The sequence below is a fragment of the Saccopteryx leptura genome, chromosome 6 (assembly GCF_036850995.1).
Source record: "Saccopteryx leptura isolate mSacLep1 chromosome 6, mSacLep1_pri_phased_curated, whole genome shotgun sequence".
In the NCBI taxonomy this organism is placed as follows: Eukaryota; Metazoa; Chordata; class Mammalia; order Chiroptera; family Emballonuridae; genus Saccopteryx; species Saccopteryx leptura.
In genome coordinates, this window is record NC_089508.1 from 150,810,756 (window position 1) to 150,835,437 (window position 24,682).

The 24,682-nt window shown below is 42.2% G+C and overlaps 1 pseudogene; it reads left to right on the forward strand.

Annotated features, from left to right (window-relative positions):
* The first annotated feature begins 21,063 nt into the window (after window positions 1–21,063).
* On the forward strand, window positions 21,064–22,896 carry LOC136377192 (60 kDa heat shock protein, mitochondrial-like; annotated as a pseudogene).
* The last annotated feature ends 1,786 nt before the right edge of the window (window positions 22,897–24,682 follow it).

Below are 24,682 nucleotides of genomic sequence, written 5' to 3' on the forward strand. Positions count from 1 at the left end.
ATAGAAGAGTGAATGGACCAGTGAAAGGCAATAGTCAAGACACCCATTTTGTATGAAACCACTGATTCCATGTATACAAATTTGCTGGGCTTCAGAAAGAGAGAGAAAGAGAGTAGGAATAAGGTAGGGAAGTTGCTAGTTCCCCTGCCCCTAGACCTATTTTTATAGAAATTTTTAAAGCAACAAGAAGAGGAATTATTTGTATAGCTCGTTTGGTCTTTAGATTGACGGATAGTGTACTAGGAACTGAAAGAGGCTCATGAGGTGGGATTAGGTTGATATTTGGGGTGAGATAGTTTAGGGTACAGGTTTCTGTCCAATTAGTAGGGAGACACATATAGGTATTGGTCCCACATGAGTAAAAAGCCCCTGATTGGGTGATACAGGATGAGAGGTGGATAGAGAATTGATGGATAAGGGGTTAGTTTTGTTTCTCTGTTTCTGAGCTCCAGATGGTCAGGGTGGAAGAAAGAGTTGTCCTTAGCTGCAGTGGGAGTCATCAGGATCACAGTGTGTGAACCTGTCCACGTGAAAGTCAGTCCTTGGGTGATGTAATGCTGGAAGTGCCTCTTGGACAGTCTTTGAACAGTTTGTTGAGTAACTGTAAATCCTGCAAGTACTTAGGGAAAGGGTGGTTACATTTCTACACTTTGTAGCTACAGTTTAAGTCCTAGTGACTACTGCTTCTAGCTGGAATTAGCAGCAGGTCCCAGCCTTCAATAGGCATGGGGCAATGAGACAAGAGAAATGAAGGAGATGCTATACATTAAATAAAGCAACAAAATCAGACTGTCAATACCCACAGTAGAGATCTTTGAGGGATAAATAAAACTTAAATATTCAGGCAAGGCATAGTAGATGGCCCTTGTGTTTACAAGAAATGAGATCAACTTATCTGCTACTTGGAAGAAATACCTTAGGTTCCTGAACAATGTCCTTGGGGCTTCAGTGGCAATTCCCAGCATGCTGGGCAAGGTCAGGTCACAGGTAGCTGGAGTAGGGCTAGAAGAGACTGAACCCTCCCTCCATGGAGCAAGGGGACAGCTTACCTTCTCATGTCCCTTTTCCACAGCAGAGATGTGTCCCTTGGTAGGCTGGGAAGCCTCACAGGCTTCAGTTCAATGACATTTCTTTCCACTTAGGAGCAGGGCCCTGGTGGAATTCTATAAAGTCCTTTAAGGTGCTGGAGCCTTTAAGAGCGCATGCCAAAAGCTGGTATTTCCTGACTTCTTTTGAGCCTTATTTGCTTCTTCTGTTACTTCCTTGGCCATTATAGACCTTAAAAGCCATGCTCAGAAGATCTCACTGAGGGGGTTGACTAAGAGAGCAAAATTGGGAATCCAGTGTCTAAAAAAGCCTATTAGACTGAGGAAAGAAAGGATTTGATCTGTGATGGTAGGTGGTTGGAGACTGTGGAGGGTCTGAGTTCAATCTAGGGTGAGATCTCAGGTGGTGGGGGTTAAGGTGATGCCTAGATAGACTATGACTGAGAATAAAGTTGAGCCTTAGCAGAGAAGATGCAATATCCCTTCATGGAGAGGAAGTTAAGAGGGTGGTGGTGTGACTCCTTGAGGCAGGCAGGGAGGGGCTGCAGAGGAGTAGATCATCTACATATTGTAAGAGAATATTAGTTTTGAGATTGCATGCTGCTAAATCCTGAGCTAGTGCCTGCCCGAACAGGTGTGGGTTGTTTTTGATCCCCTGGGGTAAGACAGTCCATGTAAGTTGCTGGGCTGCATTAGTGTCTGGGTCAGTTTAAATTAAGGTAAACAGAAAGTAAGAGTCAGGGTGTAGAGGAATGGTAAATAAGGCATTCTTGAGGTCTAGGTCCATGAAGTAAGTGGTGTTTGAGGGAATGTGTGACAGTAACTTGTAGAGATTAGGGACTACTGGATGGAGGGGAATTACTGCCTATTGATTAGGTGTAAGTCTTGTACAAGGCAATAAGCCCCTGAAGGTTTTTGAAAAGGAAGAATGGGGGTATTGCAGGGAGAGTCTGTGGGAATGAGTAAGCCTGGTTTAAGAGGTGGGTAATTATTGGTTTAAGGCCTTAGAAACAGACACAGTTACACATCAAACAAAGACTTCACATATAAATTATAAATTGAGGAATTTAAATAAGCATGCTTTACTGGTTTCAATTAAAATTATACTAGAAATATTTTCTGACAAACAAAGAGACAAAACAAATTACTTACTCACATAGCTTAATATACAATTCTGCTTTTTTAAGTTTTTCAAGATGGCAGGGAATTGCCAGCATAGAGGGGAGGAAGAGAGAAAGCAGATGTATGGACAGTGTGAGCAGCTTGATGGAAAAGAAGGAGGGTCAGAATCTGCAGGAGGAGGAGGAGGTTGAGGTACTGGTAATGGCACCACATGGTTAGAGGAGTCAAAAAGATTTGGAGCTCTGAAGAGAGGGGAGATGATGAGGGGGAGAAGGGCATAGCTGTAGCCTGTGAGGAGGGGGGGTTGGGGTGAGGAGAAGAAAGGCAGAGCTAGCAGTCTGTAAGGAGGGAGAAGGGGTTTAAGAACACAATGGAGAAGGGAGGGGCCCCTGCCAGCAGGCAAGGAGAAAGAGAATGGTATTTGCAGGTGAATAAGAAACAGAATCCTGCGAAGGGAGGGGGCTTTCTGGAGGGAAGAGACTCAAGTGGAAGAGGTTTGCAGAGGGACCAGAGAGGGGTCCCAAGAAAGGGGTGCCCCCGGGGGTCAGGCAGGAGGGGAAGAGAGTTGGAAGTCTGCGGAGAAGGAAAGATTAGAAGTGGAGGTTTTAGGTGAGGTTTCTTTGGCCAAAAACGGCCTGTGTGTAGAACAAGTGGCACAGAAATTAAGGACAGGAGCAAAGGTAAAAGAAAGCCTGCACATAAGGAATTTCTGGCCCTCCCTGTCCAGTGGCAGAAATTGTCAAGATCTCTTAGGATATTGTAATGGTAGTAGAAAGCAACCTAGCTAGGTGCCTAGACTTTCAAGGAAGTCCATAGAAGCAGGCCGCGCAGAGTAGAAACCTCCCAAACTGTGAACCTCAAAAAGTAGAGTGAGTCCCAAAGGAGTAGAGGAGTAGTCTCTGAGGCCTAAGATTGGGAGAAGCCCATGTTCTGAGGGGAGTCTGGCTGGATGGTTTGGACTGAGAGAAGCCTACAGTAGAGGAGACTCGTGAGAGAAGGGGGCGTCCCCGCCTTCAGTCACAGTTCCGAGAGGAGAAAATCTCTGTAGAAAGAGAGTCTCAGACAGGAGGTCATCACTCCAAGGCTGAGATTCCAGGACGTAGGAGAGGGGCCTGGCTAGGCACGCCTAGACTTTTGTAGAAGTCCATAAAGGAGTAGAGGAGACCACTCGTAAATATGGGGTCCGAAGTCAAAACCGTCTGACCAGGAAGGGGTGTTTTTAGAGAGAAATTTGGAGGCCAACCGGGGAAGGTGGAAGGAGAAACTTCTTACCTTTCTCTGGTCCATTAGGGGTTCAGGACAGGGTTAGACTGCTGGCCAATCAACCTACAATTACATGTCCAAACAGAATCAGGGAGTAAGCCTGAGACAAGCTGCTGCTGCCCATTGCTTCCCTGGTTGTAAGTTTGGACAGCAAAAAGGGATAATCTAGGCAGTTAGTACCCTGTCCTGGGTTTCGGCACCAAATGTTGGAATCCATAGGAGTCCAAAAAAACTAGAGTAACAGGCTTTATTGAAAGGAAAAGAGGAACCCTGTCGGGCACTTCTCCTGGGGAGAAGAGCACCAGTACAAGATAGGGGGACAAATTATATAGGGTAAGGAAGAATTTTGAGCATATGGGTGTTGAATCAGAAGTCCTGGTATGTCCGGAATGCTCCTCCTTGGGGCGGCTTGCCAGCTTCTTGGAATTCCTCTGTCTCAGGGGCAATAGTGTAGTGAGTAAGGGTGAGGTCTGACAGATAAACGGAACATCAAGAGGGCAGTTTGGAATTCCTGGTGAATTCATGTATCTATCACAATCATCATGAAAAACCAACTTGGACTAAAAGAACAGGACTGGACAACCAAGGAGCATAGAAGAATCCAAACCGATCATGGAAGGGAGTGCAAGGGCACGGTGGGGGCTCCCCCGTCTCCAGGAGCGAGGGGAGGTTGAGGTTGAGGGTTCAGAAGGGTTTCCATTACAAGGAGAGAAACCTTGAGAGGCAAGGGTCCTCAGTCCCAGGACTGGAGCCCCAGTCTAGAAATCCAGGGACTGGAGGAGACAGCCTGGACAGCATTGAGTGGGGAGAAGAGCAAGAGTTCTGTCTGTGGGAAGTGGCTGGTGAAAGAAAGTGCAGCCTTAAAGGCCCAGTGCAGTAAATATCACTCACAGCCACTTGCCTGGGACTCTGGGGATGAGGAGGGATGAAAGGACTGCTCTTGCATGAGTAACAACCAAGACTTTATAATCCTCTGCCTTATGAACACTCTAAGGTACTAGAATTATGTAGATAAGTATACACTATGAACAAAATCTTCTTAACATCAAGTCCTGGGAAGAAAGACACACGAGTCCAAACATAAAATTATGTTTTAGATGTTATGATTTCCTCTTCTTACAAAATAATAACTTTCACGCAGGGTTTCGCAATTGTATTGCAGACATTTTTCACCCGGGCATTATCTTGTGTATTTGCAGGATGTTTCAAAGCATCCTGCCCTCTATCCACTAGATGCCAGTAGCACTCCACTCCTCCCTAGTCTTGACACTAGAAGTGTTTCCAGACATTGCCGAATATCCCCCAGGGGGCAAATTTGCCCCCAGTTGAGAACCACTGCTTTCAAGAGTGGTGCTGAGAAGACCCTTGGTCTTTTTTACTCACTTGTACCTAAACTATTGGAAATAGTCTGTTTTCTAACTTCTCATCAAACTTAGATCATCACATTTAAAACTCTTGGCTGAATCCATCAGACACAAAATTAGTTTTGCAGATATCAATCCATTGCAAGGCCTTCCTTATGCAGACATGCAAATCTGTGCTAATAAGAGAAAGGTACTTCTTCTAGGCTGACTAATTAAAAAGGTCTATTCTGGAAGACTAATTATGAAAGTGTTCCTTCTTATCTTTCAGCAAGACCTGAGGTCAGAACCCTCTCCACAGCAGCTACCACCCGAGACCAGGCCACTATCATCCCACTGATGATAACACTATCCTCATAAACTATGCCCATTCTTTGATTGTTGTACCCCAAAGTCCATTGACCACATGGCAATCAAAAATACTTTAAAAAAATAAAGAACTTAATTTCAGAGTACATTACTTTCTGTTCAAAATTCTCTAATGCATACAAACAGATCTCAAGAAAACCCAAAGGTTGGAATTAAAAGAAAAGAACATTATAGCAATTACTATAATTACATTTAAAAATGAGATGAAGGGTCATAAGGATGAACAGATGAGGAGTATCAGCAGAGAAATGAAAATGAAAAAACTAGATATTTTTTAAAACTGAAAAGTATAATATCTGTAATGAAAAATTCACCGATAGTCTAAACATCAGGTTATGGTTTGCAGAAGACATGACTAGTGAAATTGTAAACAGATTAATAAAAATTGTCTAATGTAAAGAGCAGAAAGATTTGGGGGTGCTATCTCCATTTTATTTTTTAACTTAATTTAATTTAATTTTTAATTTATTTTTGATTACCATTGACATATAATATATTCATTTCAGGTGTAGGATAAAATGGTTAAACATTAACAAACTTATGAAGTAATCACCCTGATAAATCTAGTACCCATCTGACACCATACACAGTTATTACAATATTATTATTATTTTTTTTTTTAGATTTTATTCATTTATTTCAGAGAGAGGAGATAGAGAGAAAGAGAGAAGGAGGAGAAGGAGCAGGGATCATCAACTCCCATATGTGCCTTGACTAGGCAAGCCCAGGGCCTCGAACCGGCGACCTCAGCGTTCCAGGTCAATGCCCTACCCACTGCACCACCACAGGTCAGGAAACAATATTATTAACTATATTCCTCAAGCTGTTTGTTACATCACAGTGACTATTTTGTAACTGCCAATTTGAACTTCTTAACCCTTTTACCTTTTTCACTCATCCCACAATGACCTCCCATCTGATGACCATCAATTTGTTCTCTGTACCTATAAGTTTATTTGTTTCATTTGTTCATTTTGTTTTTTTAGATACCATATATAAGTGAAACCTATGGTATTTGTCTTTATCTGTCTGACTAGTTTCACTTAGCATAATACCTATTAAGCCCATCCATGTTGTCGCAAATGGTAAGATTTTATTCTTTTTCTTGCTAAGTATAAATAATATTCCATTGTATATATGTACCACTTTGTCTTTGTCCATTTGTCTATTGATGAACACTTAGGCTGCTTCCATAACCTGAATATTAGAAATAATGCTACAGTAAACACATGGGTGTGTATGTCTTTTTGAACTCGTTTTGGGTCTCTTTGGATAAATACCCAGAAGTGGGATTGCTGGGTGCTGTGGTAGTTCTACTTGTAATTTTTTGAGAAACTTTGATACTGTTTTCCATTGTAGCTGCATCAATTTGCAATCTCCCCAACAGTGCATGAGGGTTCCCTCTTCTCCGTATACTCACCAACACTTTAAAGATATGATTTATGGATAATAGCCATTCTCATAGGTGTGAGGTAACATATCATTGTGGTTTTGATTTGCATTTTCCTGATGATTAGTGATATTGAGAGGCTTTTCATTTGTCTGTCAGCCATCTGTATATCTTCTTTGAAGAAAAATGTCTGTTCAGGTACTCTGCCCATTTTTAAATTAGATTGTCTATATTTTTGATAATGAACTATTTGAGTTCTTTATATATTTTAGATATTGACCCCTTATCAGATATATTATTTGCAAATATCTTCTCCCATTCAGTAGGTTGCCTTTTTGTTTTGTTGATGGTTTCCTTTGTGGTGTAAAAGCTGTTTAGTTTGATGTAGTCCCATTTGTTTATTTTTGCTTATGTTGTCTTTGCCCAAGAAGAAATAATCAAAAAAATAGCGCTAAGACCAATGTTAAACAGTTTATTGCCTGTTTCTTCTAGAGGTTTTATGTTTTCAGGTCTTATGTTTAAATCTTTAATCCACTTTGAGTTTATTTTAGTATATGGTTTAAGAAAGTGGTCTAATTTTACTTTTTTCATGTATAACAGAAAGAGATTTTTAAAACATGAAGATAGCCTTAGTGACTTGTAGGCAATCCCAAGTGATCTAACATATGTGTAATTGGAGTCGAAGAAGGAGAAGTGAGACAGAGTGGGGCAAAAAGAATATCTGAAAAATAATGGCCAAAAATAGCAGTTGTCCTAAGTCACTAGCATGCTCACATTTATCTTAGAATCTGCTTCAAGGGCCCTGGCCGGTTGGCTCAGCGGTAGAGCGTCGGCCTAGCGTGCGGAGGACCTGGGTTCGATTCCCGGCCAGGGCACATAGGAGAAGTGCCCATTTGCTTCTCCACCCCTCCACCACGCTTTCCTCTCTGTCTCTCTCTTCCCCTCCCGCAGCCAAGGCTCCATTGGAGCAAAGATGGCCCGGGCGCTGGGGATGGCTCTGTGGCCTCTGCCTCAGGCGCTAGAGTGGCTCTGGTCGCAACATGGCAACTCCCAGGATGGGCAGAGCATCGCCCCCTGGTGGGCAGAGCTTCGCCCCTGGTGGGCGTGCCGGGTGGATCCCGGTCGGGCGCATGCGGGAGTCTGTCTGTCTCTCCCCGTTTCCAGCTTCAGAAAAATACAAAAAAAATACAAAAAAAAAAAAAAAAAAGAATCTGCTTCAAGGAAAGCAACCTGTAACATTTGGTGCCAGGAATGATTCAAGAAAAGCAATGTGGATGGAATTTGGGAGCTGGATCATCCACTATCAGGTTAGGAATACCTCACTACTTCCGGAAAGTGGAGCACAGATAGCCACTGGCAATTGCTAAAACTTTCACCAGTGGTGAACAGGGATGGTATACTAGTAGAAAGGAATACCTTAGCTGTAGCAGTTGTTTCAAAAATGTATGTGAAGAAATACTAATTATAAAGATAAAAAAATTAGGTGACAATTGCAAGGTACAACTGATGCTCTAAAAATGACAATTAAAAGCTAATTGTGAAGTGGAAAATTTGAGATCTTGCTTCCTGGCACGTTAATAGTTTAGTTCAAATACTCTCATAATAATTATCTCCAGGTTTGGATGTTCTTACATAGACACCACCATAAAAACCCAAAAGGACAATGTTCTGAGAGCTTCCGGTTGGTGAATACATGGAGCTGTAGAAAAGATGGTGCACTCGGGGAAGGCAGGAAGCTCCTCCCCCTTCCTGCATACATTTCCCTATGCAACTCTTCCATTTGGCTATTCCTGAATTATGTCATTTTAATAAACTCGCAATCTAGTGAGTAAAGGGTTTCTCAGAGTTCGGTGAGCCACTCCAACAAATTAAACCCAAGGAGGCAGTCCTGGGAAACTTTGATCTGCAGTCAGTTGGTCAGAAGCACAAGTAACAAACCTGAACTTGCAACTGGCATCTAACATGAGTGTGTGGCATTCCTCTAGGACTGAGCCCTTAACCTGTGGGCTCTGATGCCAGTTTAAATGAGTTTAATTGTAGGACATTCAGCTCATGTTTGAGAATTGTTTGGTGTTGTGTGAGAAGCCCCTCTATACATCCACAGACACATATTAGCCTTGGGTCCAGGAATCTAAACAACTATCTATCTATCTATCTATCTATCTATCTCGTCTGTCTACCTGCTATCTAGCCATCAACTGTCTCTTTAATTAAAATTCATGAGTTCATACTGATTCTTCCAGTACCATTTCAATAGCATACCTATTCCAGCCTAGTGGGGAACAAAGCAACGTGGGAAAGCCAGAAGACCTTTGTTGGTAGCACTGAGAAAGGCCCCCAGTTCCTGCAGTGAGACTACAGAGAATGCTGAGAACTAAGACCAGGACTTAATAGTAAGAATAGCAGAGCTCGTCCTGGCTGGTTGGCTCAGTGGCAGAGCTCGGCCCAGCATATGGAAGTCCCGGGTTTGATTCCTGGCCAGGGCACACAGGAGAAGCGCCCATTTGCTTCTCCACCCCTCCCCCTCTCCTTCCTCTCTGTCTCTCCACCCCCCCCCACCCCGCAGCCAAGGCTCCATTGGGGCAAAGTTGGCCCCGGGCGCTGAGGATGGCTCCATGGCCTCCGCCTCGGGCACTAGAATGGCTCCAGTTGCAAGGGAGCAATGCCCAGGGGGGCTGAGCATACACAGAATCACAGGCAATGGCAAAAGGTTAGCATACTAGTCAGGAACATGGAAGAAGAAATATTGGAAGATCAGGCCCAAGAAGAAGTGGGATAAACACATGAAAATGTCCATATGGGAATGAGCACCAAATGTGACAGTTTTCATATTGCATGGTAAAGCACACCCAAGAGAATCAATCCTCTTTAGGACAGACTCTGTACCATCACATAGACAAGCAGAATATGTAAAGAAATCTTAGTAATCAATAATAAAAAGACAACCAAATAAAAGTGGGAGAAAAAGCTTGAAGAGGTACTTCAGAAAAAAAGATAAAACAAGTATCCAGCAGCACATGACACAGGGCTTATCATCACTCATTGTCAGGAAAATACTAATTAAATCAAGAAGAAAAATACTACTTTACCCCCACTTAGCTGAACTTAAAGAGACAATAATGACCCTGGCCAGTGGCTCAGTGGATGGAGCATCTGCCCAGTATATAGATGTCCCAGGTTCGATTTCTGATCAGAGCACACAGGAGAAGTAACCATCTACTTCTCCCACTCCCTTCCCTCTCCTTTCTTTTCTTCTTCCCCTTCCACAGCAAGTGGCTTGATTGGTTCGAGTGTGGCTCCAGGCACTGAGAATAGCTCCATTGGAGCACATCAGCCTCAAGTGCTAAAAATAGCTTGTTACTTGAGCTTTGGCCCCAGATGGGGTACCGGGTAGATCCAGATCCAGGCACATGAGGGAGTCTGCCTATGTCCCCTCTTCTCACCTAAGGGAAAAAAAAAAAGACTGACAACACTGTGGACCTAGTACTTTTGTACATTTGCAATGGGTGTGTAAAAGGCACAATCATTTTGAAGAAATTGATATGGCAGTTTTTTATATAGTGAAGCACGCACCTGATCTTTAACCACAAAATCTCAATCTTAAGTATTTATGTAAGATACATTAAAACATATGTCCACAAAAAGACTGATATTTAAATATTCATGGCAGTTCCATTCACAATATCCAAAAACTGAAAATAATACAAATATCAATGAGATTTGATAAACAGATGATGATACATTTACACATGGAATACTACACAGAAATAAAAGCATCTGCTACACATAACAACATGGATGAATCTGAAAAATAAAAATAAAAAAACCTGTGCAGCCAGACACAAAAGAGTATATACTGTGTGATTCCTTTAAATGCAGTTCAAAAACCAATAAAACTAATCTCTAGTGATAGAAATTCAAACAATGGTTGCCTATGGGAGAATTGGAATGATTGGAAGGGGTCAGATAATTTTCTGAGGTGATGGAAATATTGTATAATTCATTTGTGTACTTAGGAGCTGTGCACTTTGCTGCATATAAATTTTTACCTTAAAATAATTTTTAAAGTATAATCCAATGTCATATATTATTTCTCTGACTTTAATTCTTGCCACTCTCTCTACTCCAACCCACTGACGTTTTGTCATTCCTCTTTTTCTGTACTTATTATTCTTTCTGCCTGGAAACTACTCTTCTCCCAGATAGGCACATTATTTAAATTTTACATGAGCCTACATGAGTTTTTACTTTCTCGTTTAATTTAAGTCTGTATTTAAATATGAGCCTCAAAGCAAAGAGGTTACTCTTGCTATCCTTTTTTTAAGGTTTTATTTATTGGTTTTTAGAGAGAGAAGAGAGAGAAAGGGGGGAGAAGCGAGAAGCAACTAGCTGCTTCTCATATGTGCCTTGACTGGGCAAGCCCTGGGCCTTGACCCCGTGGCCTCAGCATTCCAGGTAAACGCTTTATCCACTGTGCCCCCACAGGTCAGGCCACCTTTACTATCAATATAAAATAGACTGCTTACTGTGCGCACAATCTATACCCATTTCCTGCTTCATTTTTCTTCTCTTTCTTAACACCTATTGCTGTTTGTATATATTCTGAGGGCAGGGACTTGCTTCAATCATTTGTGGTTGGATCGCAACCCCTAAAACACTTCCAGGCACATAGTAGGCTCTCTACAAATACTTGGTGAAGAGTTGTTACACTGAATATATCTCCGGTGTACTGTTCTGAAAAATCAAAAATATATTCAGTAAAACGTATATTTTTAGGTGAATACCTTGTCTACATTGTAAATCGGTCCTGAGATAGCTATTATTAAAGAATCATGGGATTTCTGAGCAGGCTCCAAACAAGATTTCCTGATTCCATTGTGTTTTATGGAAACTTTGTGATAAGAAAAGCAAAAAAAAGTTGAGTATCCAAAACAGCTTTTACCCTCCTCCATGGGAAATTCTCACAATTTTCTGCAAAAGAAATGAAGGGTGTCAAGCAGTTCATTTTATACATAAATGGAATGTGATACAATCCAATTATCTGAAAAGCTACAAGGTGAATTTTAGACCCACACAAGACCTTAGACATCATCTAATGAAGTCATCTTACAGAAAATTATTGCTAGGAGTAATTATTTTATGATAACATCACCAAAGACCTTACAGTTATGGGCTGGCACATCCAGCTGTGACTACCACCCATAACGTTATTCAAATTCACATTAATATCAAGTTGAATTGTTTGAATTTTTCACCTATTCATTCAATTAATGAATAATATACACTAAGAATTCTGTGGTGAACAAAGATATTGCCTTTATAGAGCCTACAGTACACTGAAGGAAGATAAACAACAAACATACAAACAAATAAATGAATGATATAACCCAAGTGAGTGAAAAGGCTAAGAAAAACATGTCACAGAGCAGGGCTGGGTTACAGGATATTTTAAGTAAATTGTTTGTGATCTACCACTTTTTTTTAAGAGAGAGAGAAAGAGGAAGTAAGGAGGAGAGTGAGAGAAGAGAGATATGAGAAGCATCCACTCTCTTCAATTAAATGCTTCACTTTAATTGTTCATTGATTGCTTCTCATATGTGCTTTGACAGGTGCTGAAGGGAGTCCTTAAGCTGAGCCAGTGACCCCTTGCTCAAGCCAGTGATCTTTGGCTCAAGCCAGCAACCTTGGCAATCATGTCGATGACTCCATGCTCATGCTGGCAACCCTGCACTCAAGCTGGCAACCTCAGGGTTTCACACCAGGGACCTCAGCATTCTGGGTGGACACCTTACACACTGCACCATCACCCATCAGGCTGTGATCTACTTTTTTTAGAAGGAAACATGAAAGCTGTGAGCTCAGTGATAAGAAAAAGTACTCCAGACAGAAGGAAGAACAAATTCAAGGGCTCTTAGAGTGTAACGAGCCCAGTATGTTTGAGGAATGATATGGGTTGGAATACAGTGAATTGTATGAAATGAGATCACAGATATGAGCAATGAATGGCTGTAACCACATAAAGAGTTTGGTTTTGTTCTGATTAAATGCTTTAATCAGGAAAATGACGTGAATTGATTTATGATTTTGAAAAACTCATCTTACTAGGAGGATTACATGTAGGAGGTCAACAGTAGAAGCAAGGAGATGTGGTTGGTTGGCTATCACAGTCATCCCTGTAAGATGTTGTCGGGAGCCGATCAATGACTGCTGGCTGACAAGGTCACAGCAGAGAAGATCCACAACTGCTGGCTGACAAGGTCACAGCAGAAGAAGACCCACAACTGCTGGCTGACAAGGTCACAGCAGAAGAAGATCAAAAACTGCTGATTGACAAAGTCACAGCAGAGAAGACCAATGGCTGCGGGGTGACAACGTCACCGCAGTGAAGACCAATAGCTGCGGGGTGACAAAGTCACCACAAAGGAAAGGCACAACGATACTTCCCCCTTTGAACTTTTGAATTAATCTGGCCTTATATCCCCCCTTTTTCTGGGTGTGTGCTATTATTTATGGCACAGGGATAATAGTACTGTGCTTTCCCTGTAGATTCGTAGTAATTTCTTTGGAAATGAGACAGAGGGTGTGAGTTCCACAGAAAAGCCTGTAAGCCCCTTGAACTGGGCTCATAAACATAAGAGGCTGGCTATGATATCCCTCGTAAAGGGTTAAGTTTGTAGGAGAATTTCTTCTTATTAATCATGTTAGAAAGAATAAAGTTAGAACTTAACTAGTGTATGAATATAGTAAATAAATAAAATTTGACTAGACAACAGAATTTTAGGTAAGGTGTAGTGGAGTGGCCCATTGCCTGGCCTTGGATGGGAGCACAACCAGCAAGAAAAGAATGTTTTGCTAAGAGACTTGTTTTGTGACTGAAGGCAGTTGCTGGGCTTTTCTCAGTGAGACATTCTCATGAGATTTATGTACTTTCCAAGGTTTTCTCTTCAGATAATGAGAGGAATGTGGGGGGGGATTCATAGCAGCAATAGCAATTAATGCCTTCTGATACTATGTTGTTACTAAGCTATCTTGCAGGTGCACTCTATATATCTTTAAGCAAAAGTTACTCTTGATGTTATGCCAATTTCTTAATAAGCAAGCCTTTTGAAGTCTTGTGAGAAAAATTAGGACACTGCATGAACTCAAGGCCATTTGCCTGAGCAAGCGGTGGTTCTTTGCTAGTCCTTGATGATTTCCTCTGCTAATCTCTCTCTGCGCCCTTGACTCACAACAACAGTAAAGTAGAGTTATTAATTAGTACTAATCTTTTAGAAGTTTGTACTGATATTGTTATTGCTATTCAAGTTATTGTATATATGTACTTTGAATGACTTACCACCTGATTTGTAGCTTATAGATATGAATTAACTGTTATCTGGAAATATGTAACCATAGTGAAACAAAATACCATGTGATTGTAACTTAGTGTGTGTGCATAAAAAGAAAGCTAGACCAGCATTTGGCAGAGATGCCTGGCAGTAAATGCTAATGAGAGAATAAAGAGAAAGAAAAGAATTCGACTCTCTCACTCGATTTGCGCCGACGCCGTCTCTTCCTGTGGGACCCCTGGATTCCCCCCGGGGCTGGACCCCGGCAAGATGTGGCAGATAGCTCTGGAGCACTGGCTGTCGGCCAGGGGCAAGTTTGCTCTGAGGCATATTTGGCAATACCTGGAGACATTTTTGGTTGTCCCAGTTGGAAACTGGGATGCTACTGGCACCTAATAGACAGACACCAATGATGGTGCCAAGCACCCAACAATGCACAAGACAGCCCCCCACAATGAAAATAATTCCGCTCAAAATGCCAAGGCTCAGGAACACTGCTCTAGGATATTGGTACTATAAATGGAAATGAGTGGGTGAATCTGCTATTATTTTAGAGGTAAAATCAAGAAAACTTTCATAGATTAGAGGTGGGAGATTCGGAAAAAGCAGAAATCCAGAATGACTCCTAGTTGTTGGGCTGAGCATCTGGCAACATGATGGCCCCATTACCGAAATAAAGAAGGCTCAGGGGTGGGCATGTTGGGCTAGAAAACAAGAATTCTATGTTGGCTGGGTTAAGTTTCAGATGCTGATTAAGTATCAAAAGTAGATGGTGAGTAGGTAGTTGCATATATGTATCTGTACCTCATAGAAGAGGAAGCTCAATGATATAAATACAAGAGACATCAGCACAAAGAAGGTATTTACACCCCGGGGATAGGTGAGAACTCCTGGAGGGAGACTAGAGCTAGAGGAGAAATAGGGCTTGTGACACAGAATTAAGGTTAAGCCAAGGTGATAAAGGTAGGAATGAGATTGATAAGGAATAGATACCGAATGGGGGGGGGGGGAGAAAAAAGAAACGCTGGACACTGGAATCAAGAAAGTTAACCAAAAAAGAATTGCTATTATATTGCACCAGATGAAATTGCCTAAATCACTTTAGAACTACAAAACCAGAAATTCCATATAGTTCAACCTCATAGAAAGAAAGAATGGCCAACTCTCTGTCAAATACTGCTGAGTGAGCAGTTATGATGAGAGTGAGCATGGAGAATATGGTGACAGATTCTTGGTGACTTTGACACAGGCAGGTACAGTGAAATATAGAGGCTAAAAGCCTGGTTTATTGAAATCAAAGAGAAAATTGTTAGTGAGAAATGAGTCAATCAATTCTTTAGGGTGTTTAGAAGAATTTCTTTTCTTTTTTCTTTTTTCTTTTTTCTTTTTTCTCTTTTTTTTAGTGAGAGGGAGAAGGACAGACAGACACAAAGGAAGAGAGACAAGAAGCATCAATTCTTCATTGCGGCACCTTAGTTGTTCATTGATTGCTTTCTCATATGTGCCTTGACCGGGGGGGCTACAGCAGACCAAGTGACCCCTTGCTCAAGCCAGCAATGTTGTGGTTACAAACCAGAGTTCTCAGCATCCCTGGCCAACGCTCTACCCACTGTACCACCACCTGATAAGCCTAAAAGAATTTCTTTAAAGATAGAAAATGCTGTAAATGTTAGATTGTTGTTCTACAGTGGTGAGAATTAACCAGAAGAAAGAGACAGAGGTATGGCACATGGGAGAGAGAATAATTGAAAGCACCGTCCTTGACTAGATGGAACCCAGTGTGTCGAGGGGGTTGAGCTGCTCATAGGCTCAGGGACACTTGCTCTACTGAGAACAAAAGGCAGAGAATTTGGGTGAGGATTCAGGCAGGTTAATAAATTTGAAATAAAATAATGAGGAAGTTGTCCAATATATTTTCTTCTTTATTGTATATAATTTTGCAAACTGTTCTTAAATGTCTATTATCCTTAACTCTTAGTATAACTTAGATATATTACTATATTAAAGGCAGTAATAATTTTGGCTCGTATGGTATTCCTAACTCTGTTTTTATTTTATTTTCAAAGAATATTCTCTCAGAGCCATATGTCCACTGTAATCCATTCACCTTGCCATGACAACCTTTTAAAGATAGAAGAGTCTTCATATTTTTATTATATTTTTGTATTTCAGAATTTCTGCATATCTCATTAGGAAGGTTTTTCAATAAAGGGATTCCTAGAGTGTAAGGAAAAAGTAAAATTGTGAATTCTTAAACTCAGAACTCCCACTATCTCCAAACTGTATCTTACCATTCAGTATTCATCTTTTTCATGAGTTTTTTTTATGAAGTGCACACACTAAAGGGAGGCAGAGACTTTGTCCACCTCTTTCATCGAAGTATTCCCAGGAGCATAGTGCCTGTCAAATAACACAAACTCAATAAATACACAAACAAATCAGTGAAGAGCTAAATTTGATTTATCTTTCTCCTTAACATCCTTTTCATAATCTGATTGAGTAATTTGAAGTCATTTCCCACCCTTTCCCCAAACGTGGTGATATGCAGTCATCTCTCAATATCCACAGAGATCAGTTTCTTCTTTTTTTAATTTAAATGAGAGGTAGGGAAGCAGACAGATAGACTCCCGCATGCACCCCAACAAGGATCCACCTGGCAAGCCAACTAGGGGGTGATGCTCTGCCCATCTAGGATGTTGCTCCGTTGCTCAGCAACTGAGCTCTTCTTAGAGCCTGAGGTGAAGCCATGGAGCCATCCTCAGATCCTGAGGCCACTCATTCCAATTGAGTCATGGCTGTAGGAGGAGAAGAGAGAGAGAGAAAAAGAGAGAGAGAGGAGAGAAGTAAGAGAGGGAGAGGTGGAGAAGCAGATGGGCTTTTCTCCTGTGTGCCCTGACCAGAAATCGAACTCAGAATCCATACATGGGGCCAATGCTTTACCACTGAGCCAACCGGCCAGAGCCAGAGATCAGTTTCAAGACCCCTCTGGATACCAAAATCCTCAGAAGTTCACGTCCCTTACATAAAATGACGTGGTATTTGCATACAACCTACATACATATATCTCCCTGTATACTTTGAATCATCTCTAGATTACTTATAATACCTAATACAGTATAAATGCTGTGTAAATAGTTGTTATACTGTATTGTTTCAGGAATGATGACAAGGGGGAAAGTCTGTACATGTTCAGTACAGATGGAACCATATATAGTGCATGTCAGCAACAACGTAACATTTTTCAAATATTTTAGATCCATGGTTGATTAAATTTATGATGTAGAACCTGTGGATACAGAGGGCTGACAGTAGTTATATCGTAGGGCGCTTCAAGGTCTCTGAACCTAAATTCTTGACAATCTAAATTTATCTGTATATATTGTATGAACTACAAAGACTTATTTTTCTTAGAGGTGAAGAGAAGGAGAGAAAGAAAAAGGATGGGGAGGAAGGAGAGAAATGAGAAGCATCAGTTCATAATTACTTCACTTTAGTTGTTCATTGATTGCTTCCCATACGTGCCTTGATGAGGAGAGAGGCTCAAACTGAGCCAGTGACACCTTGCTTAAGCCAGTGACCTTGGGCTCAAGCCAGTGATCTTGGGATCATGTCGATGATTCCACACTCAAACAAGTGACCCTGCGCTCAAGCTGGTGACTTGTAGGCTTAAGCCTACAAGTTTATGTTCAAACTAGCGACCTTGGGGTTTCAAATCAGAGACCTCAGCATTCTGGGTTGAAGCTCTATCCACTGTGCCATTACTGGTCAAGTGGACTAGAAAGTTTTGACTTGCAACAAACAGAATACTGGGAAAATAGTTTATGTTTGCACATAACTAAAAGTCCAGAAGAGAGTGGTCGCTGCAGTGGGCAGAGGAGGATTTAATGGCGGGTGTACCAGGCGCACGCCCTGGGCCCCAACTTTTGAAGGGCCCCCAAAACCCCAACTTGACACTTTTTTCTCATGACACCAAGTTTGGTTTCATAGGTGCAATTTTAACATTAATAGTACATAATATTTTTAAAATTATTTATTTAAAAAATTTTTAAATTATTTATTTAAAAATATGATTAACATGTATTTTTTTTTTTTTGCACTTTTCCGAAGCTGGAAACGGGGAGCGACAGTCAGACAGACTCCCGCATGCACCCTACTGGGATCCACCCGGCACGCCCACCAGGGGGCGATGCTCTGCCCCTCCGGGGTGTCGCTCTGCCGCGACCAGAGCCACTCTAGCGCCTGGGGCAGAGGCCAAGGAGCCATCCCCAGCGCCCGGGCCATCTTTGCTCCAATGGAGCCTTGGCTGCGGGAGGGGAATAGAGAGACAGAGAGGAAGGAGGGGGGGTGGAGAAGCAAATGGGCACTTCTCCTATGTGCCCTGGCCAGGAATCGAACCCGGGTCCCCCGCACGCCAGGCTGACGCTCTACCGCTGAGCCAACCGGCCAGGGCCAACATGTATTTTTATTTTCCCTGTCTCTCTCTTTTTGTTAAGGGGCCCAATATTTCCTTCTGCACCAGGGGCCTCAACCAACCTTAATCTGCCTCTGGCAGTGGCTGCAGCAGCTTAATAATGTCATAGTTTAAGGCTGATGTCTCGAATTCTCTCTCCCTTCCTCTCATGGTCCTGCGATAGGCGCTGCAGTTCCAGGCATCACACGACTGTATTCAGGGGCTGGAAGTACAGGCAGTCCCCGAGTTACAAACAAGATAGGTTCTGTAGGTTTGTTCTTAAGTTGAATTTGTGTGTAAGTTGAAACAGTTACATTTACCTGTTAAATGCAAGTTAGATGTTTGTCTTAACATAGTATTATTTTTACCTTTCTGTGCATATAAATACTTAAACATTTTTAAATACAGCCTTAAACAATCTTGGATAATGCAGAAGATGATGAACTGGTCGGAGAGGCTGGGACTGGTGTTAGAGAATCAGGGTTTGATTCTGCTGCTGGAGTCGGTTTCCTTTTTTGTAATTTTTTTTTTTTTTAAGATTTTATTTATTGCCCAGAGGCAGATTTAATGGTGGGTGCAGTGGGCGCACGCCCTGGGCCCCAACTTCTGAAAGACCCTGCAAAACCCCAACTTTACACTTTTTTCTAATGACAAGGGGCCCAATATTTTCTTCTGCACCCGGGGCCTCAACTGACCTTAATCCACCTTTGTTATTGTCTGACCTGTGGTGGCACAGGGGACAAAGTGTCAACCTGGAATGCCAAAGTTGGCAGTTCGAAACTCTGGGCTTGCCTGGTCAAGGAACATGTGGGAGTTGATGCTTCCTGCTCCTCCGCCCTTCTCTCTCTCTCTGTTTCTTTCTCTGTCTCTTCTCTCTACAGAAGTGAATAAATAAATAAATAATTTTTTTAAAAATAGATTTTATTTATTGATTTTAGAGAGAGGATAGAGAGAGAGAAGGACAGAGGGATGAATGGGAAGTATCAACTCATAGTTATTGCTTCTCATATGTGCCTTGACCAGGAAGGCCCGGGGTTTCAAACCAGTGACTTCAGCATTCCAGGTCGACGTTGTATCCACTGCACCACCACAGGTCAAGCTGGAGTCAGTTTCTTTATTTTATTTGTTTGTTTGTTTATTTATTTATTTATTTTGAGAGAGAGAAAGGCAGAGAGAGAGAGAGACAGGAACATTGAGTTGCTCCTTTATGTGCCTTGACCACAGATCGAACCCACAACCTTGTTGTTTTGGGACCACGTTCTTAACCAACTAAGCTAATGGGCCAGGGTCTGGAGTCAGTTCCCTGAAGCAGGCATCAAGGGAGGTTAGTACAGGGCTTTTCTTTCTCTCATCATCAATGGCCCTGCAGCACCTCAGGCATTTGGTAACTGTACATACAGTAAACTTTGGTGAGTCTCTCTGTATCAGGATCTTGCTCCTCTAACTTTGCCATTCCTGCTTCAGTGAGATGAAAAGCATCAGCTAACTCTGTTGTAGAAAACTCTTTCGGTTCTGGAGTTTCTAGGTCCCTGTTTTCTTCCCTAAATGTTATCATCTGCTGCTCTAGTTCCATAAGGTCTTCATGGGTTACTTCTTTGCCATGGTTGCTGCATAACTCTATGATGTCATTTTCACTGATGTTAACTGCAGTTGGTTCCCAATAGCCCTTATGGTGCTCTATTCGTAAGTACAAGTTGCACATAAGTCAGATATTTGTAACTTGGGATTGACTGTACAACACAAGCGGGAGACATCTCGCTGCCTCCCTTGCCATTGTTGCCATTGTTGAAGAGAGAAATATTTCCAGAAACCCTGGAGCAAATTTCTCCCTGCGTGTCATTGGCCAGAAGTGGACCACATGCCACCCTTAGACTTAAAAGTAGGTATTTTGGTAAGGAAGAGGAGAGAACAAGGCTCTAAACTAACCCTTGTTCTTTTGGCCAAATTCAGCCTCTGTTTGTCTTGGGCTTTGTTTCATGAAGGCAGCAATCAGACAGTCTTGACCCAGCATGCATGCCATTACTCACACCCTTGGGATGTTTTCCTCTTTCTTTTTTTTTCCCCTTACATAAGAGGAGGGGAGACAGAGACAGACTCCTGCATGCACCCAACAGGGATCCACCCGGCAATCCCCCTAGGGGGTGATGCTCTGTCCATCTGGGGCATTGCTCTGTTGCTCCACAACCAAGCTATTTTTAGCTCCTAAGGCAGAGTCCATGGAGCCATCCTCAGCACTCAGGGCCAACTCACTGAAATCAATCAAGCCATGGCTGTGGGAGGAGGAGAGAGAGAGAGAGAGAGAAAGAGAGAGAGAAGGAAAAGGGGGAAGGGTGGAGAAACCAATGGGCACTTCTCCTGTGTGCCCTGACCGGTAATTGAACCCAGAACATCCACATACCAGGCAGACCATCTACCACTGAGCCAACTGGCCAGGGCCGGGATGTTTTTTAACACATGGAGCATTGTAATTGAAGCAGACAGGAAGGTTTTGTGCTTTCTCCACTCAAGTAACACATGTCTGTGTGGCCTCTGTGGCCACTTTATATTATCAATTCTTTCATCTTTTGAATTTTGAAATCTAGCTATGAAGAGTTTTAGTTGCTTTCTCATAGCTTCCTTTCTGGAACTAAAGCTTGGAAAAGAGAAGATTTCTATAATTAAGATTGCTTTTGCCCCTCACTTGCTGCTGTCGGCCTTCCTTGCCACTCGCACGCCCAGCCACTGCCCCACAGAAATGCTTTGATTACACAGAATCCTTCGCCAGATTAGGCCAATGTCCAGGGCACTGGCTCCTCACTTCGCTTGGGCTTATGCCAAAGATGTAAAATTTGGTGCCCGAGCCTTAATGCTTCAAGGTGTAGACCTGTTAGCTGATGCTGTGGCCATTACTGTGGGGTCAAAGAGAAAAACAGTGATTATGAACAGAGCTGGGGAAGTCCTAAAGTAACAAAAGATGGTGTGACCATTGCAAAGTCCATTGACTTAAAAGATAAATATAAAAATATTGGCACTAAACTTGTTGCCAATAATACAAATGAAGAGGCTGGGGATGGTACCACCACTGCCACTGTATTGGCATGCTCTATTGCTAAGGAGGGATTTGGAAAGATCAGTAAAGGTGCTTGCTAATCCAGTGGAAATCAGAAGATGTGTGATATAAGCTGTTGATGCTGTAATTTCTGAACTTAAGAAGCAGTCTAAACCTGTGACAACCCCTGAATAAATAGTTCAAGTTGCTACTATTTCTGCAAATGGAGACAAAGAAATTGGCAACATCATTTCTGATGCAATGAGAAAGGTTGGAAGAAAGGGTGTCATCACTGTAAAGGATGGAAAAACACTGAATGATGAATTAGAAATTAAGGGCATGAAGTTTGATTGAGGTTATATTTTTCCATACTTTATTAATGCAGCAAAAGGTCAAAAATGTGAATCCCAAAATGCCTATGTTCTATTGAGTGAAAAGAAAATTTCTAGTGTTCAGTCCATTATACTTGCTCTTGAAATTTCCAGTGCTCACCATAAGCCCTTGGCCATAATTGCTAAAGATTTTGATGGAGATGTTCTAAGTGCTTGTTTTGAATAGGCTAAAAGTTGGTCTTCAAGTTGTAGCAGTCAAAGCTCCAGGTTTTGGTGACAATAGAAAGAATCAGCTTAAAGACATGGCTATTGCTACTGGTGGTGCAGTGTTTCGAGAAGAAGGATTGACTCTAAATCTTGACGATGTTCAGCCTCATGACTTAGGAAAAGTTAGAGAGGTCATTGTGACCAAAGATGATGCCATGCTCTTGAAAGGAAAAGGTGACAAGGCTCAAATTGAAAAACATATTCAAAAAATCATCGAGCAGTTAGATACCACAACTAGTGAAGATGAAAAGGAAAAACTAAATGAGCCATCTGGCAAAACTCTCAGATGGAGTAGCTGTGCTAAAGTTTGGTGGGACGAGCGATGTTGAAGTCGATGAAAAGAAAGACAGAGTAGCAGATGCCCTCAATGCTACAAGAGTGGCTGTTGCAGAAGGCATTGTTCTGGGAGGGGGTTGTGCCCAGCGTTGGTGCATTCCAGCCTTGGATTCGTTAATTCTAACTAATGAAGATCAAAAAATTGGTATAGGCCCTGGCCGGTTGGCTCAGTTGGTAGAGCATCGGCCTGGTGTGCAGGAGTCCCGGATTCAATTCCCAGCCAGGGCACACAGGAGAAGCGCCCATCTATTTCTCCACCCCTCCCCCTCTCCTTCCTCTCTGTCTCTCTCTTCTGCTCCTGCAGCCAAGGCTCCATTGGAACAAAGTTTGTCCGGGTGCTGAGGATGGCTCTGTGGCCTCTGCCTCAGGCGCTAGAATGGCTCTGATTGCAGCAGAGCGACGCCCCAAGATGGGCAAAGCATCGCCCCCTGGTGGGCATGCCAGGTGGATCCCGGTCAGGCGCGTGTGGGAGTCTGTCTGACTGCCTCCCCGTTTCCAACTTCGGAAAAATACAAAAAAAAAAAAAATGGTATAAAAATTATCTTTAAAAGCACTCAAAATTCCTGCAATGACTATTGCTAAGAATGCAGGTGTTCACTTGTAACTATGTAAACATAACAAATTAAAATCAATAAAATAAAGTAAAAGATTTTAAATAGATGAGTGCATGATGTCCATTGAGAACAAAAATTTAGGCCAGGTTATACATGAAGTATGTTTCACTTTCATGATTAATTAACCTTACAAAAACAACTATATGATCCTTAGGGGCAAAAACATAAAGCATTTATTTTTTCATTTTGCAACTGTTAGAATTCAGCTGATGGAGACTGGGCTGTAAGTCTGGGTTGTGCCTAGGTCTGGTCTGTGTTTAGGTTCAGTTCCTCTCATCCTTCTTGGACCAATACCTAAAACATGCACAAGCATATTTCAATGCCTTTGTTTACGTCACATCTGCTAACACTCCATTGGTCAAAGTAAGTCACATTTGGTTTGGCTAAAAGCCAAAAAGCAGAAAAGTATGCTTTCCCATCCTAAGACACTGACAAAGGTTATAAATGTATAATTCCCCTGGGAAAAGGAATAAAGAATTTCAACCAATAATTTAATCTACAACACCATGATATCACAAGAAGAAATGGGCCATTTATGTACATACTAGGCCTTAATATAACAGGAAACCACTACACCAAACAAGAAAGAAGGACTTATGACCTTAAGAGCTGGAAAGAACCTTAGTCTAACTCCCTTAGTTCACAGATGAGGAAATTGAGGTCTTAAAAGAGGAAGAGTCTTCCCCCAGTCACATGACTGGTAAGTAGCTGATCTAGGTCACAGGTCTTACCAATTCACCTTCTGATACACAACAGCAGGACACCACAGAAGAAGGGAAAGAGCCCTCTCCCCAAGTGAAAAAGAGTCAATTCCAGTAACAAGGTTTTCCTGAAGATGGAATAAAATTCAAGTGTTTTGCTGAAACACAGAAATCTCTGAGCCTCCTGAAAATTTATATCAAGAATGTAATATTACACGAACAACTGCCAAACTCACAACTCCATAACCAGCTATTATGCCTGTTGGGCAGATAAAATATATTATGCTCACTTTGTTAAAGATGGTGCTGCCCACGTGGAAGCCCATTGCCCAAGTGATTGCTTGGGATGGGCGTGATTATGTTAATATGTGTTGGATTATGTTAATATGTGTTGGGGTAGGGCTTTCACGCCAAAAGGTTTTAAAAGGAAGAGAGATCACCTTGTTCGGTGAGAAGAGTGATTACATTCTAGGAGGAGCCCATGTTGTAGGGGAGCAGAGTAAGGCCACGTTGGAGGAGAGGAGAGGCCAGTTTATGCAGAGAGAAGATGAGAAACAGAGGTGAATAAGACTGGTGAGCTAGAAACCTTTGATTCTAGGAAACTCGGATAAGTCAGTGGCTTTGGGAGCCTTGAATGGAAAGGGAACTGTTTTCTCACTGTGTGTATTTCTTGCCCACTGGATGCAAGCTAGGATTAAATCTAATGGCCCACCAGTTTTGGGCTCCATTGTTTCATTACCATCTGTTTGAATCTAATGTGAACCTGCATGAGCTAGGCGGCTGTGATGGTGGCCGTGGCTACTGGCCATACATTGGGCATAGTCTGTGGCAGGATTCGATACAGATCGGCAAGGAGCTACCACCACCTTTGAGCAGTGGAGTAGAGGACTAGCTACTGTTATGGTTCCCCATGGCTGTCTTTTTGGGGACCGTAGGCTGGTTGACTTTTACAGCCATGCGTGAGGAAACCGAGAGTTCTGTGGAAGAGGCTGCCCAGGACCTGCAAACTGAGCAGTGGAAGGAGCTGGAGCAAACGTGGGAGAAAGAGATGCCGGCCCTGGAGCTGGAGCAAGCA